This window comes from Nestor notabilis, unplaced genomic scaffold (assembly GCF_000696875.1).
Source record: "Nestor notabilis isolate BGI_N333 unplaced genomic scaffold, ASM69687v1 scaffold2345, whole genome shotgun sequence".
NCBI classification, from domain to species: domain Eukaryota; kingdom Metazoa; phylum Chordata; class Aves; order Psittaciformes; family Psittacidae; genus Nestor; species Nestor notabilis.
Window position 1 is genome coordinate 57312 of NW_009930445.1, and position 9234 is coordinate 66545.

The window sequence follows — 9234 nt, forward strand, 5'->3', positions numbered from 1 at the left end:
GCTACATGAGCCTTCCCACAAAGGAACCTCCACGGGAGCCAGCACTGTATGCAGCTGGTTTGGCAGCAGCAGCCCTGCCAAGCCTGAGCTCCCACTTTCACCCTGTTTCCAGCTGTGGCTGCTGCTTGGGGCTCTCTGCTGTGTCTTCACCAGAAAGGTCCTGTATTTGCATTCTTTTCCTCATTTGGCCAAACTGCAATTCATCTTCCATCAAATATTTTTTCTTCCTATTACTCTGCTTCTCACATCCACTTTCACCTAATGGCGTCTGTAAATAATGAATTTGCATAATAAGCATTATTTATGAAAACCAATTGCACTCTGTGTAGGTGACCTTGTGGCTTCAAACAGGCTAATAACCTTTGAAGTACTGACAAGATAATATAATGACACATCATTATATTAACTAAGCTGCTCCCACCCGCAGAAATCACTGTCTCTCTGCAGTGAGCACTGCATGTCAGGCACAGCTCCTGCTGCTGCTGGCTGCCCTCTACAAAGGTATGTTTGCTTTTCGTGGACTTAAATGGGTGCTTGAAATCAGTGTGCCATGGGCACGTCTCTTTAATGCATCACATCAGTTTCCGTCAGCCATCTCGTTGCAGGAGTGGAGCTTACACTCCCATCTGTGACCCTCAGAAAGCACTGATGCTTTATTTATGTCTGGTGATAACTGCCAGAGATCAGAACTTACAGTGGGGGCTGCCAAACCTAGTGCAGGGGCTGGTGCTGAGGAGCTGCTCAGTTGAGATGTGGCTGGAGCTGCTTCCACACAGAGTTCATGTCCGCGTGCCACTCATTCCTCTGGGCTCAGCAGCTGCATGGTGCTGGCCTTGGCAAACCCATCAGCTCTGGGGTGAAGGTGCACTGACATAAGGTCATCTCAGGCAAACATAGACAGCAAGCCCTCAGCCCTCCATATGTGCCTTGGGTACTGGCAGTCAGCACATTCCACACGTTCTGGGTGACCTACCCCCTCCACAGAAAGCTTTCCGAAGCTCACTGTCCGTTTGGATGACCACCCAAGGGTTACTGGTGTATAAATGGGCATTACAGGACTGTGGGCTACTATCATGCAGTAGCAGTGCTTGAGCAAATAGACTTAAATGTGCCTCTTGTTAACAGTCTTTCCATTTTAAATGCAATCAACAAATTGCTCTTTCCAGTGAAGCAAGATGGAAATACTGAGGAAACAGTAAATGCGCATTACTCGTGACATATAATTCACTGAACAATCCTGATATTATTATTATTTCTGACAAGTCATAAATAATGTAGCAGAAGAAGCTGTCCTGATGAGAGGGAAGTGATCCGTCATTTTTGTTTATCAGCTCTACCTGAAAGAGGAGAAAGAATCATAGAATCACAGAATGATTTGGGTTGGAAAGGACCTTACATTTAGTTCCACCTCCCCTGCCATGGACAGGGACACCTTCCATTATAGACCAGGTTGCTCAAAGCCCCATCTGACCTGGCCCTGAATAGTTCCAGGGATGGGTGTCTTTGACTTGGACCCCTCTAGGCTGTGTCTCCACTGCTTCCCACCCAAGGATCACTCCTTGGTAAAGTTCTCCCAAGGAACCTAAAACATTAAGAAATATGAGAAATCAACCAGAATATCCATCATAGTTACTAACAGAAGTCCTGTTTTCTGTAGATGAGCCAGCCCTTGCACCAAGAGCAGACCGGCACTGGCAAGGGATGTCCTAAAGCACATGTACAGGAAAATGCCCAGATTTCCTTTGAACGATGGAGCAAGCCAACATGCTCATGGTTATTTTGATTTTTTTAAGAATTACGATAAAAATTTGGGTGGATGAGTGAGGGGAAAGGTAAAGAAAATTACCTGGTAAAAAAAGTTCAGGATTTCAACTTGTGGCTCATTTTGTCTTGGAATAGAAGGAAAAGATTCCATTTCTCATTCTTTTACAGCAGATCTAATTTAATGAATTGCCATAATAAGCCCATCTCATCTTAATTTTGTAAATAATTCCACAAGTATAATATTGATGTGGAGAACTACAAACCCTATCACATATAAAATGCGCTTCCTGACATCTATGAAATTTCACAAAGGTGATAAAACTTTGGCTGAAAACTTCAGCCACTGTCAAACCCAAGGTTTCTTCTGAGTCTTGCTGAAAACATGGAGCTGGGAGTAAATTACAACCAGCTTATTGCCCTTACAGGTTACCTTGAACAGCTTGGTCAGTTCACCAATGAGAATCTCAAGCATTCTGCAAAATATAAGTCTTTTTCAAAAATCACTGTAAACTCCTTGCTTGATTTTATAGCATCAAATCCTGCCTTTATTTTACCTCCTCAATTTTCCTTTTGCTTATGAAAGCATGGAGTCCCCTGCTGATAGCAAGCTGTGGTAAATTAAGTTTATAATTTTTAAAAAATACGTGTTTGAGATATAACTGTTAACTCCAGCTGAAATAACTCTATAGATTCCTCTCGCATGCAAAGAAATCTAGTCAGGAGATTATATCTCTGTAACTATGTGATTTATGTGTATAAATATTAAAGACTTCAGCTAATCAGGAAGCTTTAAGAATGTCAGAAGCTCTGAGCGTGTCTGTGTGCCAGCATCCAGCACACCCTGCCTGAGCATGCAAGCAGGGAAAGACGGGACATCCTTCTCGTGCTAAAATACCCACTTTGGCAGTGTGCCTGACAGCCTGCTTTGGGGGCACCTCACGGTGGCTGCACTCCCAGGAGTTCCTCTGGGCAGGGGGTCACAGGAACTCTCCATTTGGCCAGAGCGGTGGTCCTTGTTTTGTGGGACTGATGCTGTGCTATTGAAGATTTGTCTTGAGAATGTGAATGCAATTTTCCCTGGACCTGTCATCTTTCTGCTGCCTGAAGAAAGTTGCTTTGTGAGTCTTACGGGAGTCTATGGGCTTAGATGCAGACTGGTTTTCAGACTGGGACAGCAGGGCTTACAACAACATTTCAGTTCAGTGTTGGGTGTTTAATGATGCTCTGTGACAGTGTTACATAGACTTCCCGGATTCATCACCTCGCAGATGGCAAACTGCCACCTGTGAGCAGATGAGTTCCTCAGCTGGGTCCCTCACCAAGACCAGTGGATTATGGCTGACAGGAGCCTGGGCAACCAGTACATGGCTGCTGACAGAGGGGACAGGCATCTCCTGCATCCTGGCTAGAGAGCTGTGGTGTCCCAGCCAGAGAGCTGTGTCCGGGTATGCGCTCTGGGAAGAAGAGATCCTGATGGGAGTGACTACTCTAACCTTTAATATGCACAGAAATACAAGGATCTGTGGTTCATCCCAGGTTGCTGCTGTTCCCTGCTCCAAGAGTAAGGATAGCTGTGTGACTCTGACCAGGTAACTGGGTGCACCGAGGTGATCTGTGCTGGAAGCTGCAGCTCCTCTGCCTGACTTTCTGTATATCACTTACCTGTCAACCCAGCTGAGCACCAAACTTGGCAGAGATGAGACAGAAAAAGGTTCAAAATCAAATAATGCAATACTATTCCATAAGGAAAAAAGAGAAAAAAAAAAGGCAGGAATAATCTGCATCCTTGCTGCTCACATTCCTCTAACAGCACAGACCTGGCAAGAGACTGCTTCAAGGGGTGACGCTTTTCTGTTTGTCCTTTAAATCTGCTGTATGATCATTTCTGGTGTCCTGCCTAATTCATGCACTGTGAGAAACACTAGACAGTAATTCCTCATGGTTCTTCTTCACCTCGTTGTTGGATATAATCATGTCTTCCATGCAGGCAGATCTTCCTCATGCTACAGGGTTTCAGTATATGTGGTCACATTTAAACGAAAGCCCATGTCCACTTCTGGTGTCCTGCTCTGCACATCTACTGGCTTTCAGACAAAACCATTTGGGCCACAAATAACTGGAAACTGGAAGAAAATTCTGGGATTGAATGATTTAATCTCTTTTCCAGTTTAGTGCTGCCAGCCAGAGTGCAAGTCTGTCATCTTTGCATTTTGGTCTTTCTTATTCCTGCAATCTCCACACTTTGTATTTATTTTGGTGCATTTTCTGCATTTATAAACAAGACTGTCACATTTTGTGGCTTCAGGATTTCATCTGCAAGTCAGCACATGTTTTCCAGACCTATGTTCTGTTATTCCCAGCATTGGGCTATAGGTCTTTTCATGATATACTGATTTGCACAGATATTTAGGATCTGTGATTTGAAAGTTCATAGGATAATAGAATCATAGAATAGCTAGGGTTGGGAAGGACCTTAAGATCATCTAGTTCCAGCCCCCCTGCTTTCTGACACAGCTTATGCTGGATAAATGGTTATATGGACATTTGGTTGGACCCAGTAGCTGTTTGTATCTTCTGCTGTATCTCTCACAGTGGAAAATTTGATTATCTTTCCATGTTGCAGAAATAATCATCTTATAGCTCTGATAAATAAGGTAAAATCTGTAGATAAAGGTTATATTTTTTAATAGAACAACTGATAGGTGAAATTTCAGATCCGAAGAGCTTTTGTTTCTGAAATATTGCGTTTTTTCTTCCAGCTGAAGGTAAGGTGATAAGATAAAAGATCCTGTCTCTGCTATAAAACCCCCTTGTTTATACCCCCAGAGCACTGTGGCTACAGCAGCCCTACTGCTGTACCACATGGGACAGGCAGTGTCATTTCTGTCCTCTGAGGAAAAACGTGGCAGGTTTGGAATCTCAATCAATGGTTTTAAAAATAGTCTCACAAAGCTGCTTATGTAAATGATTATTTGATAAAAAGTCCCCCATAAGACAGAAATGTTTGCATTCCCTTCCTTTAGCTTTACATAACAACACATGCAGGAAGAAGCCCCTTTTATGTTTGGTGCTGCACTGAGCTGTTGATAATGCATGTAAGCCTTACACATATTAAAGATTATTCTAGCTAACTATATGCTCCAAGCTCTTTTTAATTGCAAACAAGGATAAAAAGCTGAAATACCATAAATATAAAAATGTTCAGGGGTTTTCTTAACATCTGCTGAAGCAACATTTGCTTTGCTCTAATGCTGGATGTGCTGAATATGAACACCATTTGTTATATTGCCCACATAGCTCTGCAGAACTACCACAGAGGAAACATGCAGCCGTTGCAGCTACCGGAGCAGTGCTGCATCCCTCACCATCCAGCTGCCCTCCAGCCACCTGCTCTGCTCCCACTCAGAGGTGTCAGACACTGCAGCAGTCATGGAATGGGGAGGGCTGGGAATCTTCCGGGAGGTGCTGGCTGGGGCTCCAGCATGTCAACTTCGATTCATCAATTCAAACCTGCAGAGCAGTGCTTCCACAGCTGGCTAGGAAAAATGTGAAAGCAGCAGCTTGGACCTGCCGAAATCTGCAGGTGGGAAGGAAGCCTGTGGGTGCCTGCCTGGGCAGCCCTGTGGTCTGGGCACACCATTGAGACATGAGGCATCACAGGGAAAGTTGGCCATGAGCAGCAGCTGGAGCAGAGCCCATGGCACACCACCATGGTGAGTCCCCATGGCGAGTCCCCATGGCATACCACTATAGTGCATCTCCATGGTACATCCGCATGGCACATCTCCATGGCACATCTCCATGGCACATCCTTGTAGCACATCCACATGGCACATCCATATGGCACATCCACATGGCACATCCCTGTGATACACCCCTATGGCACATCCCCGTAGCACATCCACATGGCACATCCACACGGTGCATCCCTGTTTCACACCCCTGTGTCATGCTGAAGGAGGTGAACCAACGGAGCCCTTGCAAGGAGCCTTGCCTTCCAGAAACTACCATTTATCATGAAACAAATGTTATTCTAAGCTTTCAACTGGTGACATAACTAATGGCATACAAAGCATACCTTGCATCACACAATACATCAAACAAGATCTGATATATTGTACACATCAGAGAAACTATTACTTATTGCAGACTTGTCCTCCACATTTTTCTAAGCCTCGCAGTCCAGTTTATGAGCCGCAATGCTGTGTGGTTTTTGCCTGTTCAGGTGTCCCTTTCATGTTTTATTTATTTTTCCTAATTTTTATGCATTTATTCAGTCTCCTCCAAATAGTGGTGATTATTTATCCCAAGACCACATGGAAGTGAACCCTACTTGGCTGGTTTTCAGCTGTCTGGAAGTACCTCATTTGTCTCATATTTGCCTTGAACGTAAGTCATAAGCCACAAGCTACCGTGGCTGCTCAGAAATGCACCCTATCTTTCTGCAAAATAAAGACATAATTCTGCAAAAGAAACACACAAATACAGCGTAAACTGTATTGGGTTTGCATGGCGAAGTTTTGGTGGTGGTGGTGGGCTAAAGGGGTTCTGTCACAAGCTGCTAGAAGTTTCCCCTGTGCCTGATGGAGCTGATGCTGACTGTCTTCAAGATGGACCCACCACTGGCCAAGGGGTGGAGGGAAGGTGGTCTTATATTGGGGCTTATTTCTCATTATCCTACTCTGATTTGACTGGTTATAAATTAAACTGACTTCCCAAGTCTGTTTTGCCCATGATGCCAGCTGACGAGTGATGTCCCCCTGTCCTTATCTCAACGCACCAGCTTTTCACTCTATTTTCTCTCCCCTGTCCAGCTGAGGAGAGGAGCAATAGAGCAGCTTTGCTGGTATCCAGCCAGGGTCAGCCCAACACAAAATATGTATTTCAATATTTTTTTCTGCACTTTTTGTTAAATAAGAATTAAGATTTCTCTATTTTCTGGAAACTGTTTTTAGTTCCAAGCCCTTTCCACCTGCAGTTTCAAGTATCCCTTCCCTACAGTTCATTTCCAGCTATCTCTACTGGAAAAGGCATACTAAAAAAAGAATGGATGGAATGGAAAATGAAACAAAAGTATTGAAGATTTGAGAAGTAGAAGGTCATTGCAGAACCACTCCGCTCCCCCACTGCCCAGAATTATTTTTCACCAAACGTAATGGCCTGATTACAGGCCAGTTTTTGCAAGATGATTCTGCCTCCTCACACCCCAAATAACTTCCCTGGGTGCTGCGTCACCACTTTCATCACCGCTTTCATCCCACGAGATGTCCTCCCTGGCTCTGGGTAGGAACAACTGCCTATTTCCTCTCTCACTAATCTCAGTTTGCCACACAGAGTGCCATCGCTCTTCCCTTTTCAACATTTCTGCCCCTTGTGGGGTGGAAATTAGGGATGGACCCAAAGGCAGGACTAAGGTCAGTTGTACTACATAACTGCCCTGAACTGGGTCAGAAAGAGGTATTTCCACCCCCTGCATGGACTGCTATACTGTGCCATGTGTTGTCCCCACATTGCCGTATACGAATGGCCAGCTGTTGGCTTTCACTGTCAGAGCACTTCCTCAGAGCTGTCATGAAGACAGTATAAGCAGACAAATCATCAGCCAGAAATTACTGGCAGCCTGTCCTCCTACAAGACAGGTAACAATTCTGTGTAGTGTCACAGTTATGGCATGGTCTAACCTGAGACATTACCTATGATTACTGAAGCAGACAGACTGTCCCTTGAACAGGAATAGGATTATTCCAAGTAGCTCACTGAATTTGGAACAAAGTTGTTAGTTAAGCTGAGTAAAACTAATGAATTACCAGAGTTAAGTGATCTGCGCCCAAGAGGTCTGTGGCATTGAGGTATGGTATTACCATACGACTAATTGTAGCCTAAAACCTGCTGCTTACTTGTATAGAATCACAGAGTCACAGAACGGTTTTTGAAGATCATCTGGTTCCAACCCCCTGCCATGGGCAGGGACACCTTCCACTAGACCAGGTTGCTCCAAGCCCTGTCCAACCTGGCCTTGAACACTGCCAGGGATGGGGCAGCCACAGCTTCTCTGGGCAACCTGCGCCAGCGCCTCAGCACCCTCACAGGAAAGAACTTCTTCCCAATATCTAAGTTTGATCCTTTTGCTACCCTTATTTTGATGTTAATGAATTTAATGAGATCTCCTCTGTTTCCAAACTTTGTACTGAGTAGCAGCAAGAAGCATGTTTTAGGGAAGAGATTAACATCTGGTGTATGATACAATGAAGGAAGAATGTGAAAAGAAGAGAGAAGTACACCTTCATGAGTGGATTTCCTTCATTTTTTAGTACTGGGTTTGGGGAAAGTGGAATAGGAAAGAAAAAACCCTTAATTTAAGTTTTATTCAATGTCAACCTTCTCACCATGAAAAAACAGTGACAATGCTGGTGGGTTATTTAAATAAACCACAAAATGCCCACAGAGCCTGCTCTGCAGAGCTAATAGGAAATCCAGTTGTTCCAAGCCATTGCTTAAGAGAAATGTAAGGCCAGGCTGTAACAGCGTGTTGAGTGCCATTTGCTATAGTAATGTTGCCTTGTTTGTTTCCACAGGATTCTCTCAGACATGTTTTCATCCTGGAAGATTCTGCAGAACTTGCCTGGAAAAGACCACAAGATATCTGTGGGTGTCCCCAGCACCCCTGTGTCCCGGACAGCCCTTTAAGGGGGCTGTGGTGGGCTCTGCCTGGGAATGAGTGTGGAGAGCAGCACATTCTTTTAATTCGGGGCTCACTGGAAGGCAGGAAGGGAAAAATACCTCCAAATGTTGTTTGTTTGCCATAAGAGTCTTCTCAAACTGGCATCCCTCTGAGTCCTACTGCCTCATCCTACCTTTCCTATGAGCCTTCATCATCACAGCTCTAGGTCTGAACTGCTATTTACCTACTAACAAAAAGATGCTGGTCATTGAGTTTGACTTGACTATTGGAATACCAATACTTTTCAGATCTTGACAAAGTTAGCAACCTGCTGGCCCATGTATAGCCTCATTTTTATAATGCGAATGTGATCCTTTGGAATGGAAGCTCCTGAGAGTTGTTACACAAGTCTCAAATTCATTAATAACAATGGAGAAGTGCTAATTGTAGAACTGTAATGTAGAATTTGGTAATTGCTTACTATACAAACACTTTAGCGGTTTAAAGAATACATCTAATTACTGGCTTCTGACAGAAAGCAGGCTTGAAATAAGCACAGGGCTGGTAAAGCGTGTGGCTCGGCATCCTCACAGAGTATTTGCGGATTAAGTGCAAAGTGATGCTAAGTGGCTCCACCAGCCGGTTGCCATTGAAAGAGGAGATGTTGCTCACCCACCTCTTCCTTGTCCTGCTTTTATTTCCGGGTGTGCTGTATTTCTTCTGCAGTGTGGGGCTGAAGGAGATGCCAGAAGACATTTCTTGGTACCATTTCTGGCCTTAGTCGGAGTTTGACTTCAAAATTAATCCAG